The sequence below is a fragment of the Bubalus kerabau genome, chromosome 6, assembly GCF_029407905.1.
Source record: "Bubalus kerabau isolate K-KA32 ecotype Philippines breed swamp buffalo chromosome 6, PCC_UOA_SB_1v2, whole genome shotgun sequence".
Lineage (NCBI taxonomy): Eukaryota > Metazoa > Chordata > Mammalia > Artiodactyla > Bovidae > Bubalus > Bubalus kerabau.
The window spans coordinates 25,784,996-25,811,361 of record NC_073629.1 but is presented as its reverse complement, the minus strand read 5'-3'; the positions used below and the strand labels follow the sequence as shown (position 1 = coordinate 25,811,361).

Genomic DNA, 26,366 nt, shown 5'->3' with positions numbered 1-26,366 from the left:
ATTGCTTTGGGTAGTATACTCATTTTCACTATATTGATTCTTCCAATCCATGAACATGGTATATTTCTCCATCTGTTAGTGTCCTCTTTGATTTCTTTCACCAGTGTTTTATAGTTTTCTATATATAGGTCTTTAGTTTCTTTAGGTAGATATATTCCTAAGTATTTTATTCTTTCCATTGCAGTGGCGAATGGAATTGTTTCCTTAATTTCTCTTTCTGTTTTCTCATTATGAATGTATAGGAATGCAAGGGATTTCTGGGTGTTGATTTTATATCCTGCAACTTTACTATAGTCATTAATTAGTTCTAGTAATTTTCTGGTGGAGTCTTTAGGGTTTTCTATGTAGAGGATCATGTCATCTGCAAACAGTGAGAGCTTTACTTCTTCTTTTCCAATTTGGATTCCTTTTATTTCTTTTTCTGCTCTGATTGCTGTGGCCAAAACTTCCAAAACTATGTTGAATAGTAGTGGTGAAAGTGGGCACCCTTGTCTTGTTCCTGACTTTAGAGGAAATGCTTTCAATTTTTCACCATTGAGGATAATGTTTGCTGTGGGTTTGTCATATATAGCTTTTATTATGTTGAGGTATGTTCCTTCTATTCCTGCTTTCTGGAGAGTTTTGATCATAAATGGATGTTGAATTTTGTCAAAGGCTTTCTCTGCATCTATTGAGATAATCATATGGTTTTTATTTTTCAATTTGTTAATGTGGTGTATTACATTGATTGATTTGTGGATATTGAAGAAGCCTTGCATCCCTGGGATAAAGCCCACTTGATCATGGTGTATGATCTTTTTAATGTGTTGTTGGATTCTGATTGCTAGAATTTTGTTAAGGATTTTTGCATCTATGTTCATCAGTGATATTGGCCTGTAGTTTTCTTTTTTTGTGGGATCTTTGTCAGGTTTTGGTATTAGGGTGATGGTGGCCTCATAGAATGAGTTTGGAAGTTTCCCATCCTCTGCCATTTTCTGGAAGAGTTTGAGCAGGATAGGTGTTAGCTCTTCTCTAAATTTTTGGTAGACTTCATCTGTGAAGCCGTCTGGACCTGGGCTTTTGTTTGCTGGAAGATTTTTGATTACAGTTTCAATTTCTGTGTTTATGATGGGTCTGTTAAGATTTTCTATTTCTTCCTGGTCGAGTTTTGGTAAGTTGTACTTTTCTAAGAATTTGTCCATTTCTTCCACGTTGTCCATTTTATTGGCATATAATTGTTGATAGTAGTCTCTTATGATCCTTTGTATTTCTGTGTTGTCTGTTGTGATCTCTCCATTTTCATTTCTAATTTTATTGATTTGATTTTTCTCCCTTTGTTTCTTGATGAGTCTGGCTAATGGTTTGTCAATTTTATTTATCCTTTCAAAAAACCAGCTTTTGGTTTTGTTGATTTTTGCTATGATCTCTTTTGTTTCTTTTGCATTTATTTCTGCTCTAAGTTTTAAGATTTCTTTCCTTCTACTAACCCTAGGGTTCTTCATTTCTTCCTTTTCTAGTTGCTTTAGGTGTAGAGTTAGGTTATTTATTTGGCTTTTTTCTTGTTTCTTGAGGTGTGCCTGTATTGCTATGAACTTTCCCCTTAGGACTGCTTTTACCGTGTCCCACAGGTTTTGGGTTGTTGTGTTTTCATTTTCATTTGTTTCTATGCAAATTTTGATTTCTTTTTTGATTTCTTCTGTGATTTGTTGGTTATTCAGCAGCGTGTTGTTCAGCCTCCATATGTTGGAATTTTTAATAGTTTTTCTCCTGTGATTGAGATCTAATCTTACTGCATTGTGGTCAGAAAAGATGCTTGGAATGATTTCTATTTTTTTGAATTTACCGAGGCTAGCTTTATGGTCCAGGATGTGATCTATCCTGGAGAAGGTTCCATGTGCGCTTGAGAAAAAGGTGAAATTCATTGTTTTGGCATGAAATGTCCTATAGATATCAATTAGGTCTAACTGGTCTATTGTATCATTTAAAGTTTGTGTTTCCTTGTTAATTTTCTGTTTAGTTGATCTATCCATAGGTGTGAGTGGGGTATTAAAGTCTCCCACTATTATTGTGTTATTGTTAATTTCTCTTTTCATACTTGTTAGCATTTGTCTTACATACTGCGGTGCTCCCGTGTTGGGTGCATATATATTTATAATTGTTATATCTTCTTCTTGGATTGATCCTTTGATCATTATGTAGTGACCATCTTTGTCTCTTTTCACAGCCTTTGTTTTAAAGTCTATTTTATCCGATATGAGTATTGCTACTCCTGCTTTCTTTTAGTCCCTATTTGCATGGAAAATCTTTTTCCAGCCCTTCACTTTCAGTCTGTATGTGTCCCCTGTTTTGAGGTGGGTCTCTTGTAGACAACATATGTAGGGGTCTTGTTTTTGTATCCATTCAGCCAGTCTTTGTCTTTTGGTTGGGGCATTCAACCCATTTACGTTTAAGGTAATTACTGATAAGTATGACCCCGTTGCCATTTACTTTATTGATTTGGGTTCGAATTTATACACCGTTTTTGTGTTTCCTGTCTAGAGAATATCCTTTAGTATTTGTTGGAGAGCTGGTTTGGTGGTGCAGAATTCCCTCAGCTTTTGCTTGTCTGAAAAGCTTTTGATTTCTCCTTCATACTTGAATGAGATCCTTGCTGGGTACAATAATCTGGGCTGTAGGTTATTTTCTTTCATCATTTTAAGTATGTCTTGCCATTCCCTCCTGGCTTGAAGAGTTTCTGTTGAAAGATCAGCTGTTATCCTTATGGGTATTCCCTTGTGTGTTATTTGTTGTTTTTCCCTTGCTGCTTTTAATATTTGTTCTTTGTGTTTGATCTTTGTTAATTTGATTAATATGTGTCTTGGGGTGTTTCGCCTTGGGTTTATCCTGTTTGGGACTCTCTGGGTTTCTTGGACTTGGGTGATTATTTCCTTCCCCATTTTAGGGAAGTTTTCAACTATTATCTCCTCAAGTATTTTCTCATGGTCTTTCTTTTTGTCTTCTTCTTCTGAGACCCCTATGATTCGAATGTTGTAGCATTTAGTATTGTCCTGGAGGTCTCTGAGATTGTCCTCATTTTTTTTAATTCGTTTTTCTTTTATCCTCTCTGATTCATTTATTTCTACCATTCTATCTTCTAATTCACTAATCCTATCTTCTGCCTCTGTTATTCTACTATTTGTTGCCTCCAGAGTGTTTTTAATTTCATTTATTGCATTTTCATTATATATTGACTCTTTTTTATTTCTTCTAAGTCCTTGTTAAACCTTTCTTGTATCTTCTCAATCCTTGCCTCCAGGCTATTTATCTGTGATTCCATTTTAATTTCAAGATTTTGGATCAATTTCACTATCATTATTTGGAATTCTTTATCAGGTAGATTCCCTATCTCTTCCTCTTTTGTTTGGTTTGGTGGGCATTTATCCTGTTCCTTTATCTGCTGGGTATTCCTCTGTCTCTTCATCTTGTTTAAATTGCTGAGTTTGGGGTGTCCTTTCTGTATTCTGGCAGTTTGTGGAGTTCTCTTTATTGTGGCATTTCCTCGCTGTGTGTGGATTTGTACAGGTGGCTTGTCAAGGTTTCCTGGTTAGGGAAGCTTGTGTCGATGTTCTGGTGGATGGAGCTGTATTTCTTCTCTCTGGAGTGTAATGAAATATCCAGTAATGAGTTATTAGATGTCTATGGTTTTGGGGTGACTTTGGGCAGCCTGTATCTTGAAGCTCAGGGCTGTGTTCTTTTGTTGCTGGAGAATTTGCTTGGTATGTCTTGCCCTGGAACTTGTTGGCCCTTGTGTGGTGCTTGGTTTCAGTGTCGGTATGGAGGCATTTGATGAGCTCCTGTCAATTAATGTTCCTTGGAGTCAGGAGTTCCCTGGAGTCAGGGTTTGGACTTAAGCCTCCTACTTCCAGTTATCGGTCTTATTTTTACAGTAGTTTCAAAACTTCTCCTTCTATACAGCACCATTGATAAAACATCTATGTTAAAGATGAAAAGTTTCTCTACTGTGAGGGTCACTCAGAGAGGTTCACAGCATTACATGGAGAAGAGAAGAGGGAGGAGGGAGTTAGAGGTAATCCAAATGAGATGAGGTGGAATCAATAGTGGAGAGAGTGGGCTAGCCAGTAGTCACTTCCTTATGTGCACTCCACAACTGGACCGCTCAGAGATGTTCATGGAGTTATACAGAGAAGAGAAGAAGGAGGAAGGAGACAGAGGTGGCCAGAAGGATAAAAGGGGGAAATGAAAAGGAGGGAGACAGATCCAGCCAGTAATCAGTTCCCTAAGTGTTCTCCACCGTCTGGAACACACAGAAATTCACAGAGTTGGGTAGAGTAGAGAGGGGTTAGGGAGGAGATATAGGCGACCTGGTGGAGAAAATAGAGAGTTCAAAGGGAGAGAGAGCAGTCAAGCCAGTAATCTCGCTCCCTAGTGAAAAATGGGTCCTGAAGATTGGGTTCTTAAAGGTACAAAATTGGTAACAAATACATAAAAGCAAAAATTAAAAATCTAGAGTAGAGTTTGGAATTTCAAAAATACGATGTTAATAAAAAGAAGAAGGAAAAGAAAGAGAGAAAAAACGAACAAAGTAAAACAAACAAGGTTGTGAAAATTATAAAGAAACTACAGGTACAAAATTGATAACTAATACCAAAAGGCAAAAATTAAAAATCTAGAGTAGAGTTTGGAATTTCAAAAATACAATGTTAAAAAAAAAGAAGAAGAAAAATAAAGAGAGAAAACAAACCAACCAACAAAAACAATGTCGCAAAAATTATAAAGAAAATACAGGTACAAAATTGATATCAAATACCAAAAAGCATAAATTAAAAATCTTGAGTAGAGTTTGGAATTGCAGATATACGATGTTATATAAAAGAAGAAGAGAAAGAAACAGAGGGAAAAAAAAAAAGTCTCAGAAATTATAAAAAAAACTATAGGTACAAAATTGATAACATATACCAAAAGGCTAAAATTAAAAATCTATAGTAGAGTTTGGAATTTCAAAAATATGATGTTAAAGAAAAGAAGAAGGAAAAGAAAGAGAGAAAAAACGAACAAAGAAAAACAAACAAGGTCATGAAAATTCTAAAGAAACTACAGGTACAAAATTGATAACTAATACTAAAAAGCAAAAATTAAAAATCTAGAGTAGAGTTTGGAATTTAAAAAATACAATGTTAAAAAAAAGAAGAAGAAAAATAAAGAGAGAAAACAAACCAACCAACAAAAACAATGTTGCAAAAATTATAAAGAAAATACAGGTACAAAATTGATATCAAATACCAAAAAGCATATATAAAAAATCTTGAGTAGAGTTTGGAATTGCAGATATACGATGTTATATAAAAGAGAAAGAAACAGAGGGGGGAAAAAAAGTCTCAGAAATTATAAAAAAAACTATAGGTACAAAATTGATAACATATACCAAAAGGCTAACATTAAAAATCTAGAGTAGAGTTTGGAATTTCAAAAATACAATGTTAAAGAAAAGAAGAAAAAGAAAAAAAAACAAAACACGGTCAAAAAATTATAAAATATATATATGAAGTTTGCTGAAGAAGAAAAAAAAATAGGGTTTTTTTTTTTTTTTGCAAAGTAATAGGTTATAAAAGTGAAAATTAAAGGACAATAGAGGACTTAAAAAATTTTTTTTAAAAATTAAAAAAAAAAGAAACAAAGATTGATCGTAAAAATAGTAAAAATATATCTAGGTCTTTCTCTGGTTTTGTTGTGAGTATTGTGGGTTCAGTTCATTTTTGGCTAGTTCCTTGGTCCGACTTATATTTCTCAAGATCTATAGGCCCCTTCCTATGTAGTCCGTAGTAACCACAGGGTTTGAATCTATGGCCTGTAGCTTCCAAGGCGTTTCCCTCTGTTATAGCTTCTTCTGTTTGCTGGTCTCTTCAGTGTCTGGTTCCCGCCCTGACACAAAGGGGACGGTGGAGGACACTTTTTTTTTTTTTTAATTTAGGCTCACTTGTTCAGTCGCGCTGTGGGGAGGGAGGGAGGGATGCTGCAAACAGATAACACTGGCATGCGCTCGCAGTGCCTCAGCCACACTGGGTCTGCCCCCGCTCATGGCGCGTGTAGCCTCCCTGCCCACACTGCTTGGGCTCTAGGTTGTTCCGCCGGGAACAATCAGAGGCCGGCCCTGGGCTGAGCTCCCAGGTCCAAGCCGCTCAGGTTCAGGCACTCGGGTAGTCCTCAGAGGCGCAGATTCGGTTGGGCCTGCGTTTTGTGCTCTTCCCAGGTCCGAGCAGCTCAGGTGATGAGGTGTTTGGCGAATGCCGATGCTGCGACTTATTGCCTTCCCGCCACTCGGTTATCTGGGTGTAAAATCGGCGCACCTTCTCAGGCAGATGTTGACCGCCCAGACCCCCAAGAAGTTTTAGTTAGCAAAGAAGCCTGCTTACAGTTTTATAGATAGTGTCTCTCTGGGGCTGCGATTGCTCCCTTCCGGCTCTGGCTGCCTGTCACCGGAGGGGGAAGGTCTGCAGCCGGCTATCTCTGTTCAGTCCTTTGTTCCGTGCACAGGCCTGGCGGTGTCTTAGGTTAGGGCTGGCTTTTCGCGTGGTAGATATCCCACAGTCTGGTTTGCTAGCCCAAATTATTTCGCTCAGATAGCGCTCAGGACATTCGGGCCAGATTCTTACTCTAAGCGACGCAGCCCGCACTGTGCTTCCCTGCCCAGCCCCCGCTTGCTAATGGTGTGTGCAGGCGTCTGTGCTGCTTCTCCGCTGGGGGAGTTACCGTAGGGCTCGCAATCTGTGATTTTTAATTGTTTATTTATTTTTTTCTCCCTGTTATGTTGCCCTCTGTGCTTCCAAAGCTCGGCACAGATTCAGCAGTGAGAAGGTTTCCTGGTGTTTGGAAACTTCTCTCTTTTTAAGACTCCCTTCCCAGGACGGAACTTCGTCCCTCCCTCTTTTGTCTCTTTTTTTGTCTTTTATATTTTTTCCTACCTCCTTTCGAAGAGTTGGGTTGCTTTTCTGGGTGCCTGATGTCCTCTGCCGGCATTCAGAAGTTGTTTTGTGGAATTTACTCGACGTTTAAATGCGCTTTTGATGAATTTGTGGGGGAGAAAGTGTTCTCCCTGTCCTACTCCTCCGCCATCTTGGCTCTTCTCAGAAAATATTTCTGCAAATAATATGACCAATGAGGGGTTAATATCTCAACCATGTAAACAGCTCATACAATACAATATCCCCCCCCCAAAAAAAAGCAACTTGATTAAAAAAATGGACAGAAAACTTGAACTGACATTTTTCCAAAGAAGATATACAGATGGCAACCAGACACATGAAAAGATGTTCAACATCATTAATCATCACAGAAATGCAGATTGAATCACAAGAAGATATAACCTCACACCTGTCAAAATGCCTATCATCAAAAAGACCACAAATAACAAATGTTAGCATGGATGTGGAGAAAAGAGAACTCTTTTATCCTATTGGTAAGAATGTAAATTGATGTAGCCACTGTGGAGAACTTTCCTCAAAAAGCTGAAAACAGAGCCACCTATGATCCAGCAATTCCACTCCTGGATATATATCCAGAGAAAATGAAAACACTAATTTGAAAAGATACATTGACCCCAATGTTCATAGTAGCATTATTTACAATAGTGAAGATATGAAAGCAATCTAAGTGTCCATCAACAGATGGATAAAGAAGACATGGTTTATATATACTATGCAATACTACTCAGTCATAAAAAAAAGAATGAAATTTTGCCATTTGCAACAACATGGATGAACCTGGAAGGTATTATGTTATGCTTAGTGAAATAAGTAATGCAAATACTCTATGTTATCACTTATATTTGAAGTCTAAAAAATAAAACAGAAGAATGAATATAACACAATAGAAGCAGACTCAGTGACATAGAGAATCACTTCTCTACATCAATGGGAAGAGGGAAGTGAGAAAGGACAAGATAGGGATATGAGTGGAGGTACAAATTGTACAAAATAAATAAGCTACAAGGATATATTGTACAGCACAGGGAACAAAGATACTATAAACAATAGTTTATAGTATCTTTAAATGGAGTATTATCTTAAAAAATTTGAATCATTATGTTGTACACCGGAGACTAATATTGTAAATCAACTATATCTCAATGGAACAAAAGGTCATGACCACCAGAGGTCTTAAGATATTTTTATAACCTCTTAACTTTGAAGTTGGAGAAGGCAATGACACCCCACTCCAGTACTCGTGCCTGGAAAATCCCACGGACGGAGGAGCCTGGTAGGCTGCAGTCCATAGGTTTGCGAAGAGTCGGACACGACCGAGCCACTTCACTTTTACTTTTCACTTTCATGCATTGGAGAAGGAAATGGCAACCCACTCCAGTTTCTTGCCTGGAGAATCCCAGGGACAGAGGAGCCTAGTGGGCTGCCATCTATGGGGTCGCACAGAGTTGGACATGACTGAAGCGACTTAGCAGCAGCAATTTTGAAGTATATTGGAAAAATACTGCAGACTCTTTATTTTCCCTCTATCAACATACATTACCCATGATCATAAACAAAACCAGTACTATATTCAAATTCTGGCTTTGCCTGCTTACTAGCTGTGTGATCTTGGGCAAGTTGCTTAGCCTTTCTATGCCTGAGTTTTCTTAGCTGTACCATGAAGATAATCTGTCTATAGGGTTGCTCTAAAAATGATTTGGAATTTGTAAAGCACTGGAATGATGCTTTCTACATGTGTGTTCATTAAATAAAATGAATTAAAACTCCATCTTTCTAGACTTCAGTCACCAAAATCTGTTAAAGTCAGGGCTGGGTTTGGTGATCCTGAAGATTCTCTTCGTGTTTTAAGTGCTTCAGTCTTTTGTTCACCATCATAAGTAGTCCAAATGGGTATCTACTGACCTACTTTTCCAGGGGTAATCATAACAGCATCTCTCATTAATGTGATTCAACAATCCAGTTTACTTTGGATTCTAGTAAATCTAATTTTCAATTGTGTATGTAAATACTAGAAGTTGGACAGAATTTACTTTTTCTTCAAACAGAAATTTGAATATCATGTGGACACATTCTCTGAGTCAAAGCATTTTCGAAAGCATTTCGGTTCTAACTACCTAGACTTTTTCACTATTATTGTTAATTATTTTCATGTTAAGAGATTACATATGTTATGATCTGTGGGGTTATTTAGGTAATATGGCATTTCATCAGTTGCATATAGGTTAAATAATTACTTCCCTCAGTATGTGCTAACACAGGCACAGACTGTTAGAGCTAGAGTGGACCTAAGGGATCATCCAGTATAATCATCTCACTTTATAGTTCAGGAGGTGAAGGCCAAGAAGAAGCGTGGCTCACCCAATCATACTGTTAGTTGACCAACTTAGGTCTAGAACTCTGGTGCTCTGACTGACAATGATGTTCTATCTATTAGCCAGAGGAATGACAACTAAATTCATAATAACCTTGAGATACCATAGGATTCCACAGTACCCTTGCCATAGCAAATAATAAAAATTAAACATTTCAGTAAAATTTTGGTTTTAAAAATATCTGGCTGTATTGCAATTTCCTGAAGATCAGTCATTCATATATTGTACAATACAATTTCTTTCCATTAGTATATCTGATTAATCAGAACTTTGCTCTCTCAGTTCAGTCGCTCAGTTGTGTCTGACTCTTTGTAACCCCATGGACTGCAGCAGTCCAGGCTTCCCTGTCCAACACCAACTCCCGGAGTTTACTCAAACTTATGTCCATCGAGTAGGTGATGCCATCCAACCATCCTCTGTCGTCCCCTCTCCTTCCACTTTCAATCTTTCCCAGCATCAGGGTCTTTTCCAATGAGTCAGTTTTTTGCATTGGGTGGCTGAAGTATTGGAGTTCCAGCTTCAGCATCAGTCCTTCCAATGAATATTCAGGATTGATTTCCTTTAGGATTTACTGGTTTGATCTCCTTGCAGTCCATGGGACTCTCAAGAGTCTTCTCCAACACCACAGTTCAAAAGCATCAATTCTTCGGTGCTCAGCTTTCTTTATAGTCCAACTCGCACATCCATATGTGACTACTGATAGCTTTGACTAGATGGATCTTTGCTGGCAAAGTAATGTCTTTGCCTTTTAATATGCTGTCTAGGTTGGTCATAACTTTTCTTCCAAGGAGGAAGTGTCTTTGTTCTCTAACTCTAGAAAATAGAACATTCAATGCAAAATTTTGATTTTTGGAATTTATGCTAAGTGCTAATATTAATAGATAAGAGATGTTAGTCTTAGATTTTTATTGATTTTGATAAACTACTTGAATATCTTCACCATCGTCACTAGTTGCATTTCTTGAGTGTTGAAATTAGCTTAAAGCTTTATATTATCATAATACAAGATCTAGTATCTCAATGGAGGTGTGAATACAAAGAATGGAAAAAATGAGTCATCATGGTCACTTCGTTTTAAATTGAGGTGAATTCATAGGATACTAGGACTTTTCGGGTGGCACAGTGGTAAAGAATCGGCCTGCCAATGCAGGAGATGCGGAAGACACAGGTTTTATCTCTGGGTTGGGAAGATCTCCTGGAGTAGGAAAAAGCATCACAATCCAGTATTGTTCATGGAAAATCCCATAGACAGCAGAGCCTGGGGTCACAAGGAGTCAAACACGACTGAGGACACATGCACACAGGATATTAAGCTTAGAGAAAGCCAATGCTTCTTCCTATTGGCGAGTTCACAGAAAATGCAAGAAAATGAAATTTCAAGGAGATAATTATGCATTATAAATAAAGGGAAGCATATTTTGGTAGAAGTAAGAGATTATTCAACTTTGCAGAGTAATAGTTTCAATACGGAAATAAGAATAAAAAAGCTAGAACAGAGGAAGCTTTCCTACAGGGAAAGAAACAGACAAGCAAACAGGCAATAGGAGACTTGGAATTGCAGAATAAAAACCTTGGGGGTATATCCGGAGAAAAAAATCTGATGTTAATGAATGTCTAGATCATCAAGATGGATGATTTTCTCTTTTCTCTTTAAAGATCTATGAAGAGTCTAAAATCTCTTTCTTTAAGCTACTCCAGTATCCAGATTAGAATTTCTTTTTCCTGTTCCACAAGAATCTCTGGTGCCCTAATTATTTTTAATCTCCTTTACTGCTTGGTAGGTAAGCCCAAAGAATACTACCATCATAGAAACTGTAATGAAAGTAATGAAATCACTTTTATACTGATCACCATTCTTTCTCTGTCTCTTCCTTTCACTTGTACCCTCATTGTCAAAACTTTTAAAAATGAAAATATTCACAGGCTAAAATGGCTGTTCTCTTGAAGAAATTGTAGCAAGCTGCATCTAAAACCCTTTCCCCCCCCCCCCCTTCTTCTTTTTGCTACAAGAGAAACAAGTTTCAAGACTTGCTCAGTGATCATCTTGTAAAAATTACTGTCCCAGGTTCTGGACTTTGGACTCAGTGGAAATCCACATGACTAGGTTGTGTGTGTGTTGTTTAAAGAGATTCACAATTCTGGGAATAGAACAAATGACAACTACAGAACACCAGGAAGCATCAACCAGACAACTGGTCTGCTCTTTCTGAAGCTTGACTCCTCGTGAATCAGAGTTTCCCCTTTTTCAGTCTGAAAGGTTAAACATACCTGTCTCTTCCCACTCCCAGCTGATCTGGCAGTCATTTGACTTGCCAGAGGGCCACAATTTATTGGTGGAGAATCTGCTGGGATGCTCTGGGGAGGTTTACCAACCACTGGATCCCACTTCCCAGATGCTGCCTGGGAGGGGCTGGTGGCAAGACTGGTGGTGTTTGTGCTCTTCATTTATGCCTGGAGCCCAGGGTGTGCAGAGGGAAGGCAGAGGTGAGCCCAGCAGTCCTCTCACAAAGGGTAACCTTGGACACTGTCACTCCAGAGGTACTCACCCCCAGACTGCAGGTGTAGGCAAATATGGAGGATAAAAATAAACTCAGCAATGGCAACATATTTGTGCCAAGCCTCTGGGTGAGAAGACAGAGTGAAGCAGAAAAGTTTCTATCTGAATTTATGAGTCTATGGACCATTATTGTAGCATTGCCATCTGCAGATTCCCCTGCATTGCTCAGTGTGGAACACCTCCCTTTACCTGATGGACTAGGGATAGATATATAGATACAAGATAGACAGATACCTGCTCAGTTGCTCAGTCGTGTTCAACTCTTTGTGACCCCATGGGCTGCAGCCCACCAGGTTCCTCTGTCCATGGGATTTTCCACGCAAGAATGCTGGAGTGGGTTGCCATTTTCTACTCCAGGGAATCTTCATGATCCAAGAATTGAACCCATGTCTCCTGCATTTCTTGCTTTGGCAGGTGGATCCTTTACTACTGAGCCTTGTGGGAAGCCCAGATAGATAGATAGAATTCAAAATAGATTTCTGTTAATAGAATGTGTTGCCATTTACCAGTTGTGTGATGACCTTGGGCAAGTCACTTAGGGTTTCTTCATTTCAGTTTTCTCTACTGAAAAATAGGAATAGTAATAATGTATGGTTTAAAATGTTGTTTCAATTTGGTCCAAGCTAAGAATGAGTTCATGTTTGAAAATTAGCTAGAACAGTATCCAGAACACAGTAAACCCTTAATAAGTATTATCTTTGTTATGTTTATTATTATTGTTTAAATTAACTGACACTTTTAGATTTCATAGCATTTGAGTTCAAAGGACCATGACTTACTCAACCGGGTATTCTCATTACTGAACATGATAATGTAAAACAGTAAGTTCCTCCCTAGTGCTATGCTTAATGGATTATATTTGCCTGTGATACACAAACTTCTTTCACTATTTGGTCAGATAAACATTTTATTATCTGCCAAAACTAAGGAGTAAAGCGCTCCAAAGACAAGTTTTCAGTTGTTTGCATTCCTCAACTCTATCCCATATTTTCTGAAAACACATCACTTATGTGTTTGGCCCCTTCAAAGCATTTATTTCCTCTGTCAGTCTGATTTTTTTTCCTTCCCATCCAAAGAAAGCTTTGGAATTCTATCAGCATAGACTTGGGATACATATAGACCAAATATAGATTAAATAGAAATTTTCTTTTGAAATGCAAACACTTTTGCAAGTAGTAACACCAAACATCAGGAAGTATCATGTGAATGTGGCCACAGGACTAGAAAAGGCCACAGGACTAGCAGTGGCCACCAGGACTGGAAAAGGTCAGTTTTCATTCCAATCCCAAAGCAAGACAATGCCAAAGAATGTTCAAACTACCGCACAATTGCACTCATCTCACACGCTACCGTGTAAGCATCTGCCTGCAATGCGGGAGACCTGGGTTCGATCCCTGGGTTGGGAAGATCCCCTGGAGAAGGAAACGGGCAACCCATGCCGGTACTCTTGTCTGGAAAAATCCCATGGATGGAGAAGCCTGGTAGGCTACAGTCCATGTGGTTGCAAAGAGCTGGACATGACTGAGTGACTTCACTTTCACTTTCACAGGCTAGCAAAGTAATGCTCAAAATTCTCCAAGCCAGGCTTCAACAATACATGAATCGTGAACTTCCAGATGTTCAAGGTGGATTTAGAAGAGGCAGAGGAACCAAAGATCAAATTCCCAACATCCGTTGGATCATTGAAAAAGCAAGAGAGTTCCAGAAAAACATCTACTTCTGCTTTATTGACTATGCCAAAGCCTTTGATTATGTGTCACAACAAACTGTGGAAAATTCTTAGAGACAGGAATACCACACCACCTGACCTGCCTCCTGAGAAATCTGTATGCAGCTCAAGAAGCAACAGTTAGAACTGGACATGAAACAACAGACAAGTTCGAAATCGGGATAGGAGTATATAAAAGCTGTATATTGTCACCCTGTTTATTTAACTTATATGTAGAGTACATCATGCAAAATGCCAAAATGCAGGCTGGATGAAGCACAAGCTGGAATTGAGATTGCTGGGAGAAATATCAATAACTTCAGATATGCAGATGACACCACCTCTATGGCAGATAGCAAAGAACTAAAGAGCCCCTTGATGAAAGTGAAAGAGGAGAGTGAAAAAGTTGACTTAAAACTCAACATTCAGAAAATTAAGATCATGGCATCCAGCCCCATCACTTCATGGCAAATAGATGGGGAAACAATGGAAAAAGTGACACACTTTATATTTTCTTGGGCTCCAAAATCACTGCAGATGGTGACTGCAGCCATGAAATCAAAGGACACTTGCTTCTTGGAAGAAAAGCTATGACCAACCTAGGCAGCATATTAAAAAGCAGAGACATTACTTTGCTGACAAAGGTCCATCTAGTCAAAGCTATGGTTTTTCCAGTGGTCATGTATGGATGTGAAAGTTGGACTATAAAGAAAGCTGAGTGTCAAAGAATTGCTGCTTTTGAACTGTGGTGTTGAAGACTCTTGAGAGTCCCTTGGATTGCAAGGAGGTCAAAGCAGTCAATCCTGAAGCAAATCAGTCCTGAGTATTCATTGGAAGGACTGATGCTGAAGCTGAAACTCTAATACTTTGGCCACCTGATGTGAAGAATTGATTGATTGGAAAGACCTGATGCTGGGAAATACTGAAGGCGGAAGGAGAAGGGGATGACAGAGGATGAGATGGTTGGATGGCATCACTGACTCGATGGACATGAGTTTGAGCAAGCTCTGGGAGCTGGTGATGCACAGGGAAGCCTGGAGTGCTGCAGCCCATGGGGTCGAAAAGAGTGGGACATGACTGAGTGACTGAACTGAACTGATCTTGTGAATAAGTTTACCAGATCTCTTTTTTAGATAGAGAAGCCTTGTTAGGGTAATGTGATGTGCATGTGTGTGTGTATGTGTGTAAGAGAAAGAGAGATGTGATGGGAGGGGAGCAGGCAACAGCACTATCCTCCTGATTCCAAGGAATGGCACATCTTCTCCCTTCTGTGATCATTTTCACAGCACCCACAACCCCTCTGCCAACAAGTGATATAAATGGAAGATTTTTTTCTCTATTGGAAGCCAACTGTGGATGCTCTGGGGGCCTCTCTGCCTTACTAGACTTGGGAGTAGTGCAATTGGAACCCTGGCACAACCAGAAGGTTCTAGGGAAGAGGTGAGCTTCCCTGGGTTCTATTCATGCCATTTTTCTGCTCTTAAGCAGGGATGTGAAGCACAGTACAGCAGAGCCCTAAGGACTGGAGTCGGAGTCAGAGAGCTGCTTTCAGTTTATACTGCCATATGCTGATTATGGCAGTGTTTATTTCCCTATAGTATTGCTAACACTGGATATCCTCATCTAAGCTTGCTTTTATTAGCTTGGGGTCAGGGGGCGGGGCACTGGAACCTTATTGTTTTAACTAACATTTCTTAAACACCCTTGTGAGAGTGAACATTTTTAGTATGTCTATTGGTCATTTTTATTTCTTCTTTTTTGACTTGTCAGTTCATAGGCTTAACCCCTTTTTCTACTGTTGTTATCATGGTATTGCTATGTCCACATCTGAATTTGTTATCCTTGGTAGTTTCCTCCATGCTAGATATAAAGTTGCATTCTCACCAAAAGCTCTTTTGTCAGAAAAATTATCTAACAATTGGGACAGGCCTTTGATTACAAGAAAGTGCTGGGTATGACTTTCTATTGATTGTCTGTTTTACAACTCTCCAGGAGCAAGGGTAACCATGAAACTTTTGCCCAGTAGAGATGCAAATAATTACTGACTAGTAGAATACATGACTAAAAGGTTTATAGACCTGTTAGACATTAACCATTTTATATCTAACCCATCAACTTATTAAATTGCCTATATATACTCAGATTCTTAAATAAGCATAAGACCAATTTTAGGATCTTACTGTTCCCTTGTTAACTAATGAATTAAATAAAATCTTTGACATATGTTCATTTTATATTTGTCTGGAAGTTATGAGTTTATATCTTTTCAAAAATTATACTTTAATACCATTGGCTTTGACAATTTCTTTCCAACTCTGTTACCATTCATTGCTTTTAGTGAGTACAAAGGAGTTTTAATGTTTATATTCCTAGAATTAGAAAAGACAGATGTTGACCCTTTCTATACCCTAGTAACTCATTTTGCTTTAAGTTTAAAATTGAAAACTCAAAAGAAAATCCAGCTCCTGGTCCTCCTTTTTGACTGAAAGTACAGGGTTCCTTCCCATGAAGCCTGCCAGGACTCACAAACCTAACATTTTCTGTTTCCAGGTGGCTGCGGTGGAGTTTTTACAGCCCCACTTTCCATCTCACTCAGCTTAATTTTAATGGCTGCCTCTTTCCGGGGGTCTTAGTGAACTGTTCCAGGAAGGGTTATAACCTACATTAAATAATAATCATTAAAAAAGAAAGATAGGGAAAATAAATTCCTTCTGTTTACACATCGGAACCAAAGGTCATTGTGAATGGGCTTCTTGGCTGATTTGAGAAAGACGTTAGTTACCCTCATAATTTTTTGCCTGGGTTTCTGCAATGGCCTCCCAAGTGCTGTCTCAGCCCCACATTCCACTCCTTCCCACTCCTTGCAACCACCAGCAAATACATTCCCCATATATCACTGACTTGATTTCATTTAGAGGTAAATGTCATCATTTCATTCCCCTCATTAAAACCCTCAGTGGCTCCTCTCACTCCTGTGGGGCTGTAATGAAAGCCCCTGCGTATGACTAACATGGCTCTTCAGCTTCGATCTTCCTATAACCTTTCAGACTTACAGTAAGTGGCATCTGCTCACACTCCTTTCATTCTAGTTGTTCTGGTTTACAACCTCAGAATGTCCCTAGCTGACACCTCCATGCTGTCAAGTAGACTTATTTTGTCCAGGATGCCTTATCCCTCTCCGGTTAATTCTGACTTGTCTCCTGAGACTTAACTCCAGCTCCATCTTCTCCTGCGGGCATAACCTAATATCCCCTCCCTGCCTGAGTTAGATGCCTTTTTGAATCTAACTCAGCCAATGAACAGTCCTACTGTAGCCCTTAATACACTGCTTTACAGTCATTACTTTTATTCTGCATCATTTTCAGGGGGGAAGTTTTACCCCTTTTTGTATCCTTAGGACTTATCCCATTGGATTAATGTGGAGAATGCTCAAAAAAAATTGAATGTATGACCTCATCTTATGACTTACACCCTTTTGCAACAAAGAAGTTCCATAAGAACTGTATGGGAAATTTTAGACATCTTTAAAGCACCCTAAATTATCAAACTGAGAGTTTTTTAAATGTGAAAGAATTTCCAATCACCCCCTTGTCATTAAAAACCTGTTCTCTGAGTACTGACTGAGCCTCTCAGTATGTATAGTGCTTCCAATGAAGTCATAAGATAGAGGTACAGAATATTTGACAAATCTGCTTGTGTAAAGTACTTCAGGGAGGAGACAGTATCTTGGGTTTCTCTTAAATCCTCTACAGAACCTAATATATAGCTAACCATTTACCAAGAGCTCAGTAGATACTTGGTGTTCGATCGACTGTTTAAAATATACACAGTCAGTGCTGCCAAGAAACTCCCATACTAATTTATTAAGTGGTGACAAGTTAGTGGTACAATAGGGAAAATCGGGGATTATATCATAGCAGCATAGCATGGTAATTTGGGAGGCATCTTACTGGCAGTCATTTTGTCCATAGACTGTATTCAAGAGAACAGGCCAGTTCATCTGCCTCATTTATTCAATAACATCCACTACTAAAGTTTTAAACCTTTCTTTTTCCCCAGTTTTTTTTTTCTACCTGACATTATATTAGCTTCAACATATAGTTATACAACAATGACGCACACCCCCAGCTTTAATCTGTCTCTTAAATTACAGGCTGTACTTCCAACTACAGAACATCTAGACTTGGGTGTTCGGCAAGTATACCACATGTCCAGATATGAGCTCACTGTCTCGTCCTTCTCCTCAAACCTTTCCCTACGTTCTTGGCCACTAAGCTCTCTGCTATTCACTAATTTGTGATTGTGGATAAATGATTTAAACTCCCTAACTTTGGTTTTTCTTATCTGTAAAGTTATATAACATTAAGTTTCTACCCCATAGAGTTGTTGTAAGGATTAAATGAGTTATTATATGTAAAGCATGTAGAATGGTTCCTGGCACATTCTAACCCCAGAGAGTGAGTATTTACTGGCATTATTTTTCTTACTCAGCCTCAAGACTTCAAAGTGTCAGAGTTGTCCTTACTACCACTCCCTTCTTTACCTCCATATCCATGGTCATTAATCCTTATACATTCTCCTTTGTACTGATTCTATCTCTTGTGTTAATTCTCCTATTTCCAGTCAGGAAAATAGACACTGCCACAGTTGTATATCTATCAGAGAGGCTATTCAGTTAATTGGTTTCAGTAGGTAATGGAAGAGCTGAGAGGAAAACAGAGACATTCAACATTTAACAAGAGTAGAAAACCAGTCACTTATAGGGCTAGAAAGGCAATGGGACAGCCCTGCTTTCTCCTCTTCTCAATCTCCAGTTTTCCTCTAGTACCTCTCCAGTACCTCTGCTTTCCGTTTTTCTCCAGTACCTCTGGTTTAAGTTCAGTCAGTTCAGTTCAGTTGCTCAGTCACGTCCAACTCTTTGCAACCCCATAGAGTGCAGCACGCCACACTTCCCTGTCTATCACCAACTCCCAGAGCTTGCTCAAACTCATGTCCATCGAGTCAGTGATGCCATCCAACCATCTCACCCTCTGTCGTCCCCTTTCTCCTTCTGCCTTCAATCTTTCCCAGCATCAGGGTCTTTGCCAGTGAGTCAGTTCTTCACATCAGGTGGCCCAAGTATTGGAGTTTCAGCTTCAGCATCAGTCCTTCCAATGAATATTCAGGATTGCTTTACATTACAAGGAACTAACTTCCTTCCTGGTCTCATTTTGTGACTAGATTCCATATAGTCTTGGCCAAGAGGAAGGGACAGTTATTGAGCCCCATCAGCTCCCTCTCAGTCTCTCTCCTGCCCTTGTTTAGACTGTCGGACCTGTGCCTAGACTGTGTGTATAGTCTCCTCAGTGGCTTTCCCAGCATCAGCTTCTTCCTACTGTAGTACCTACTTCAGAGCTTCTCCAAGGCTAACCTACTATGAAACAATTCCATGCATGTCATTCTGACTTAAAAGCTTTGGTTTGCTCTGCATTTTCCATAGGATAAAGCTTAACTTTTCTATAGAGAAGGCATATATGATCTTTCGTTCTCAGAATCCAAGTTAACGTAAATCAAAAATGGTTGAATAGAAACTCTTTTTTACAGTTTAACCTAAAATCTCTCTGGCTGTATCTGCCATCATTCTATGGTACAGGCAATAGAAATTTACACCAGTCCTTTTCTGGTTCCTTCAACTGCCTTGGAAAACAATTTTTTCTTTCACCTTTAGAACTTTTCCATGGGCCTCTGAAGTTAGTTGTCCCTTCTCTCTGTGCTCCTGCTGCATCACTCCATAACTCGTTCCAGCGCCTTTGCTGTCGCATCAAATTGTCTGCTTTCTTGCCTGTCAACTCAAATTATGTTCCTCCACGTACAGGCCTTCTGAGCACACTGAACAAAACTTCATGGGATCCCAACAAATGTTAAATAAACTATTAACACTGCATAGAGTTGGACTATGAAGAAAGCTGAGCACCAAAGAATTGATGCTTTTGAATTGTGGTGTTGGAGAAGACTCTTGAGAGTCCCTTGGACTGCAAGGAGATCCAACCAGTCCATTCTGAAGGAGATCAGCCCTGGGATTTCTTTGGAAGGAATGATGCTAAAGCTGAAACTCCAGTACTTTGGCCACCTTATGCGAAGAGTTGACTCAATGGAAAAGACTCTGATGCTGGGAGGGATAGGGGGCAGGAGGAGAAGGGGATGACAGAGGATAAGATGGCTGGATGGCATCACCGACTCGATGGACGTGAGTTTGAGTGAACTCCGGGAGTTGGTGATGGACAGGGAGGCCTGGTGTGCTGCTGCGATTCATGGGGTCGCAAAGAGTTGGACAGGACTGAGTGACTGAACTGAACTGAACACTGCATATATTCACTTAGCTCGAATTTGCCTGACGGAATGATTTTGTGTGGGCTCCAACTGGAGTCCTGTGAACACTGCTGTGTGAGCAACAGCATCCTTTCATTTTTGTCAGACCTCATAGGCTGATTTATTTCACCAGATCTTCCAGTCAATCTAGTCTGCACACTATGAATGGAAAATCAATCTGAAAATTATTTTGAGTCCATCATTTAAAATTAGAGTTTTCTCTTTTGCATCCTTTCCAATTTTCTGACCCATAAATTCTCAAGATACACCTGGCCATGAAAACATAGTCACCGCACACTAGGGTGTCCTAAACCCTTGGCTAATGAATCTAAAATATTTTTGGTATGATGTTTGTCAAGAAGCAGAAAATTTCTTTGATATGGTAATAGAGTCTAAAATCAGTTCCACCTTTTGGGCTTGTATCATTTCACCAGAGTCCTCTGAAGTAAAAATGTTCATGCTGCTACAGCAGTTGACAGTTAACTTTTCTTTTTCAAAGGAGGAACTGACATTTGTCACAAAGGAACAGGGAGTGTTTCAGTAATTTCATTCTAGCTCACTGTACCTAGTTTGGATCCAACCCCCAAAGCTGAGAGCATGACCTGCAATCTTCTCATTTAAGTTGTGAATAATCCAAGCAGACCCATGGGACATCTTGTGCCTTGGAAGGGTTTGTTGGAAATGTCATTTGAAAGTGAGTTAAAACTGGATTGATTCAGAAAGAATAACTTATCTAATCCTTCTAATAAATGAATGCATGGAAGTTTTAGGCACAGAAGGGACAAATCCTACCCTTGGGACCAAGTCTAAAAGCAGTTCCTACCTTGCTCCAATTGCTGATCCATGACTATATGTCTCTAATATTATGTAGTATGTGCCACAATAGAAGCACAACCAACACAAAGCAAGATCAGCTTAAGGCTTGGTAGAGTTGGGGATCAGAGAGACAGGATGCGTGTCAAATGATACAAACAACAAAGATCTTCTACGATAAGAAGACACATATCAAGCAAAGATTTGGGAAGTAGTACCATCTTTTGGTTGGGATAGTAGGGTTAATGCAGTGATTTTATCAGAGGTGATTTATCCCATTTTAATCAAAGCAATAAGTCAGGTATGCCAGCCAGAAGTATGCCTGGTCTGGCTTCTTCCCTTGTTTTCCCTTGTCCTGTCTGGAAATATCCCAACTAGAGAGTGAAATGAATATTGGCAGCAGTGATGACATTTTTAAAAATATACCTTTATCTTATGAAGACCTTGAAGGAAACAGTATGTATGGGATGTATGCATGTATGCATGCATGCATGTATGTATAATTTTTACTCACTAAGTTATGTCTGACTCTTTGTGACCCCATGGACTATAGTCCACCAGACTCTGCTGTCTATGGGATTTCCCAGGCAAGAATACTGGAATGGGTTGTCATTTCCTTCTCCAGGGGATCTTTCCAACCCAAGGATGGAACCTGCATCTCCTGCTTGGTGGGTGGATTCTTCTCACATCTTTCATCCATTTTTTGGTCATACCAGAAATCAGAGCAAGGAAGAATCTTATTTAAAAATTCACCTTGTGTGTATGGTTTCCACACATTCCCCATCCAATAATTTATTCCACAAGCATATTTTGAATGTCATCATATTTTAGGGTCAGGCACTGTGCAAGAATCTTAGTATAAAAATGAATAATATCATGCTCATACCCTAAGAATTGTTTAAATTATTAAAGATACAGATATGTATATATGTATATGTATACCACTGAGCCACCTGGGAAGCCCATATATATGTATGTGTATGCGTTTGTGTGTGTATACATATACACATATACATGTCTGTATCTTTAATAATTTAAACAATCTTAGGGTAGGACCATGATATTATTCATTTTTATACTAAGATTCTTGCATAGTGCCTGACCCTAAAACATGATGACATTCAAAATATGCTTGTGGAATAAATTATTGGATGGGGAATGTGTGGGAATAATACACACAGGGTGAATTTTTAAATAAGATTCTTCCTTGCTCTGATTTCTGGTATGACCAAAAAATGGATGAAAGATGTGAGAAGAAAAGTTTCTTAGATTCTTCCTTGAGGACTGGCTATGACCTATGTTACTTCGTGTAGGACAAATACAGGTAAAGAATGTCTAAATTACAAATGTGCACATTTAGCTAGGGATGGGGTATCAAGAACTCAGTACTTAAAGAGGCAGTATTCAAGAAAAGCTGGTTTGGTAGCAATGAATGGATCTATTTTAAGAAGAGGAAAGCAGGAATGCAAGGGACAGAGCTGACCATATACAGATAAAAAGGACTAGTTCAGAAGCTAAAAGAGTCAGATTCCCATTGAGAACCATTCACACACAGATTGGGAGCAGGTACCCTAAGGGACCAAACCAGACTAAGCAGAACTGTGAAAACGAGCCACTAACTCATGATTAATGTGGTCTCTATCTACACAAGCGCTTCTCACTCCTATTCATATCAAGACACACATAGAAAAGGATAATGTAAGTGTTACAACTCATAACTAGAAATGGTTGGAAGCTCTGCTCTATTCAGGTCCTCATGAAGTTTGTCTTTGGAGTCTTAGGTAGTCAATCATCGGTTCTGCATGTATCAGGTAATTAAAGCTGTTAGGTTTATGGAAAACAATTTCTTTGAACGTATATTTCACTGAAATATTATTTGTGGTAGAAGTGAAACAAACTCAATTAATGTCAGAACAAATTCTAATTGCTACTAAATGCAATCATCCATGTGAGACAGAGAACATGACTTGACTGCTTTAGGAAAAAGACTCTATGAATTGAGTTTTCACCTATCCTTTTCTATTAATTTCGAAGTTTACCATAATCATGAGTTAATATTTATCAAATTTTCATGGCAGGCAAAGTTCTAGCCTTGGCATTAACTGTAATAAAACACTGAGAAAGCCACAGCCCTACTATGTCAGTACTTTCTAAACAATGTCTACAAAGGTGGGGGGAAAAACACTCTCATTTTTAATTAAAAGTATTATATTATGATAATTAAAGCCATATTACAAGTCTAGACATTTTCTATTTTAGTTATTCGGTTAATCCTTTTCCAATATAAGTAAATTTACTGAGTCTTAAATATGTAACTCAAATACCAAGAGTATTGCCAGGAGTATTTCTATGAGTTAAGTACTATTGTTAGCCTCATTTTACAAGCTAAGGCTAACAATAGTCCTCAAAATCACATAGCTAGGGAATAGCAGAGCCTTGACTCAAATTCATATTTCTCTAGTTCCAAAGCCCTTATTTTCACTAGGCCACACTGAGTTCTCAGTTAAGTTCAGTTGCTCAGTCATGTCCAACTCTTTGTGACCCCAGGACTGCAGCACACCAGGCTTCCCTGTTCATCACCAACTCCCAGAGTATACTTAAACTCATGTCCATTGAGTCGGTGATGCCATCCAACCATCTCATCCTCTGTTGTCCCCTTTCTCCTTCTGTCTTTAATCTTGCCCAGAATTAGGGTCTTTTCCAATGAGTCAATTCTTTGCATTAGGTGGCCAAAGTATTGTAGTTTCAGCTTCAGCATCAGTCCCTCCAATGAATATTCAGAACTGATTTCCTTTAGGATTGACTGGTTGCATCTCCTTGCAGTCCAAGAGACTCTCAAGAGTCTTTTCCAACACCACAGTTCAAAAGCATCAATTCTTTGGCGCTCAGCTTTCTTTGTAGTCCAACTCTCACATCCATACGTGACTACTGGAAAAACCATAGCTTTGACTAGATGGACTTTTGTTGGCAAAGTAATGTCTCTACTTTTTAATATGCTGTTTGAGTTGGTGATAGCTTTTCTTCCAAGGAGTAAGCGTCTTTTAATTTCATGGCTGCAGTAACCATCTGCAGTGATTTTGGAGCCCAGAAAAATAAAGTCAGCCACTGTTTCCACTGTTTTCCCATCTATCTGCCATGAAGTGATGGGACCAGATGCCATGATCTTCGTTTTCTGAATGTTGAGCTTTAAGCCAACTTTTGCACTTTCCTCTTTCACTTTCATCAAGGGGCTCTTTAGTTCTTTGCTTTCTGCCATAGGGGTGGTATCATCTGCGTATCTGAGGTTATTGATATTTCTCGCGGCAATCTTAATTCTAGCTTGTGCTTCATTTATCCTGGCATTTCGCATGATGTACTCTGCATATAAGTTAAATAAGCAGAGTGAAATATACAGCCTTGATGTACTCCTTTCCCAATTTGGAACTAGTCTAATTGTTCCATGTGCAGTTCTAACTGTTGCTTCTTGACCTGCACACGGATTTCTCAGGAGGCAGAAATCAAGCTGGATTCTTTCAATAAAATAAAATTCACTTAACACCCAACAAATACATATTAAGCATCTAATATGGACAAGACACCATGCTAGCTTATTTAAGTATGAAGATGAAAAAGAAATGGCCCCTGTCAAGTTTTATGGCATCTGGAAACTTATTCAACTTGGAGACCATCTTTAAGAAAAAAAGAACAGATAAAACAATAATATATATGATAAAGCATTTGATGGAGATCCATAAAATGTACCATGAAAAGTTAGGAGGAAGCAGCCCTGGGGGGAATCCAGAAGTTTTCACATTGGAGCTGATCATGAAGCCTGAATAGAGGCTGGCTAGAGACAGAAAGGTAGGAGGCCATTCTGGCAGAGGAAACTACTAGATAAGCCTTAAGAGATATGCCAGAGACAGGGCATCGCTGGAGGACTACAAGCAACTCACTCTATCTGAGACTGAGACTTTGTATCTGGATAGGATGGTGGAATGATGAAAAACCAGGTTAAAACCAGGAGGCAGTCAGAGGCTAAATAAGGGGAAGATATTAAGGAGTGTAGATGTGGTCTTTTAGGCAGTAGGGATTGACTGAAGACTTGATTCAGGCATTAGATTTTTATTTTGAGGTATAGGCTTGTCAAGGATGGAGCAGAGTGGGACAGCGCTGGAGCAAGAGTGATAAATAATGATGATCTGAACTCAGGGATGGAAAAGAGAGAATTGAAAAGAGAGAAAGCGTTTTACATACAAACAATGGAAAAAGGAAGGCAATAAATAATATTCTAAGTGCTCATCCTAATCAATAGAGTAAATGTTCATACTTCTAACATGGCAAATTATATAAATAAGCATTTTTAAAGAGAAAAATAAAATGTGGTTTTTACTTATAAATTAATAAGCAAATTCATAGTAAATGTAAAAGAAGATATCAAAAAAAGAAAAGAAAAAGAGAATTAAGAGAAGGATAAATATAATTTTTTGGTTGATTAGCTAAGCAGATAAGAAAGGATCTAGGTTGATTCCCACATTTGATTCCCACCTGTCTCAGGTAGATAGCTGAATGTCAGAGCCATAGGAGAGAAGGAAAGGTTTGGGCAGGGAGAAGACTATCTTCCTTCTTTTCTTTCCTTTAGAATTAATTTTTATTGGATATGATTGATTTACAATGTCACGTTAATTCCTGCTGTACAGGAAAATGAATGATATCTATATATAGCCCCTCTTTTTTAGCTTCTATTCCCATTCAGGTCATTACACAGTACTGAGAAGAGTTCTCTGTGTTATATAGTGGGTTCTTATTGATTATCTATTTTATATAGACCATCTTCTTTGATCAGTCTTGATTACGAGTATGAGAATCTGGAGGATATTCAGATAGAAAAGTCTAGTAGCAGTTTGCATATGTGATTGGAAAGATTTGGCCTGGAGGTTTAGATTTGGTAACGTTAGCCTGTCTTTGGTATTTGATATAGTGTGGATGCCATGCCAGGGCTTGTCTGTAGAGTGTGAAAAGAAGAAGGTAGAGGGCAGAGCTGTGGGAGGAACAGTCATTGGACAATGCGGAGGTAAAAGAATCCACAGAAGAGTCTGGGAAGAAAGTATTTTCCGCTTCTTAAATATTACCTGATTTTGTTAGCATCTTTGAATAATGACAAACCAAATTTCAAATTTTCACCTTGAGAATTCTACCCAAATTCTTATAAGGCTGCCCCCACTTCTTTGAACATGTTTGAACCTGCTGCCTTCCTTTTCTACACTTATTCAGTTGTCCCTAACCATGGGTGTTCAATAGAATCACAAGGAGAACTTAAACAACAAACAATGAAATTAGTGCCTTAGATATGAGATTCTGATTTCTGGACTCTGGATGGACCCCAGGACAACAACAATTCTTAAGTGTCTGCAGAGCATTTTGATGTGCAGCCAGTGTTGAGAACCTTAGGTGATCATGTCCAATCCCACCAATCTGAGTGACATTATAAACTAAGGATTTCTAATTTCATACCTCCAGCCTCAACTGCTTTCCTGTGTTCAAACAAATATACATTTACTGTTTGATATTTTCATTTCTAACAGGTATTTCAAAATGGCATGGTCAAAATAGCATTTCTGGTTTCTCCTGCA

The 26,366-nt window shown here is 38.9% G+C and overlaps 1 protein-coding gene and 1 long non-coding RNA gene across 2 annotated transcripts in view; one reads left to right on the top strand and one right to left on the bottom strand.

Moving 5' to 3' along the window:
* LOC129654870 (uncharacterized) overlaps positions 1–13,539 on the top strand; it is a 34,251-nt gene extending 20,712 nt beyond the window's left edge. The window contains exon 3 of the long non-coding RNA XR_008715630.1: positions 13,438–13,539. This is a non-coding gene — a long non-coding RNA (uncharacterized LOC129654870). The remainder of the gene's footprint in view (positions 1–13,437) is intronic.
* Positions 1–26,366, bottom strand: part of LOC129654864 (sperm-associated antigen 17-like) — a 257,575-nt gene that overhangs the window by 174,253 nt on the left and 56,956 nt on the right. The window contains exons 1-2 of the transcript XR_008715622.1: positions 12,123–12,240; positions 6,777–7,113 (exon numbers count right to left, since the gene is read on the bottom strand). The gene's annotated coding sequence lies outside the window, so the exon portion shown is untranslated. Of the gene's footprint in view, positions 7,114–12,122 lie in introns of the transcript that reaches the window.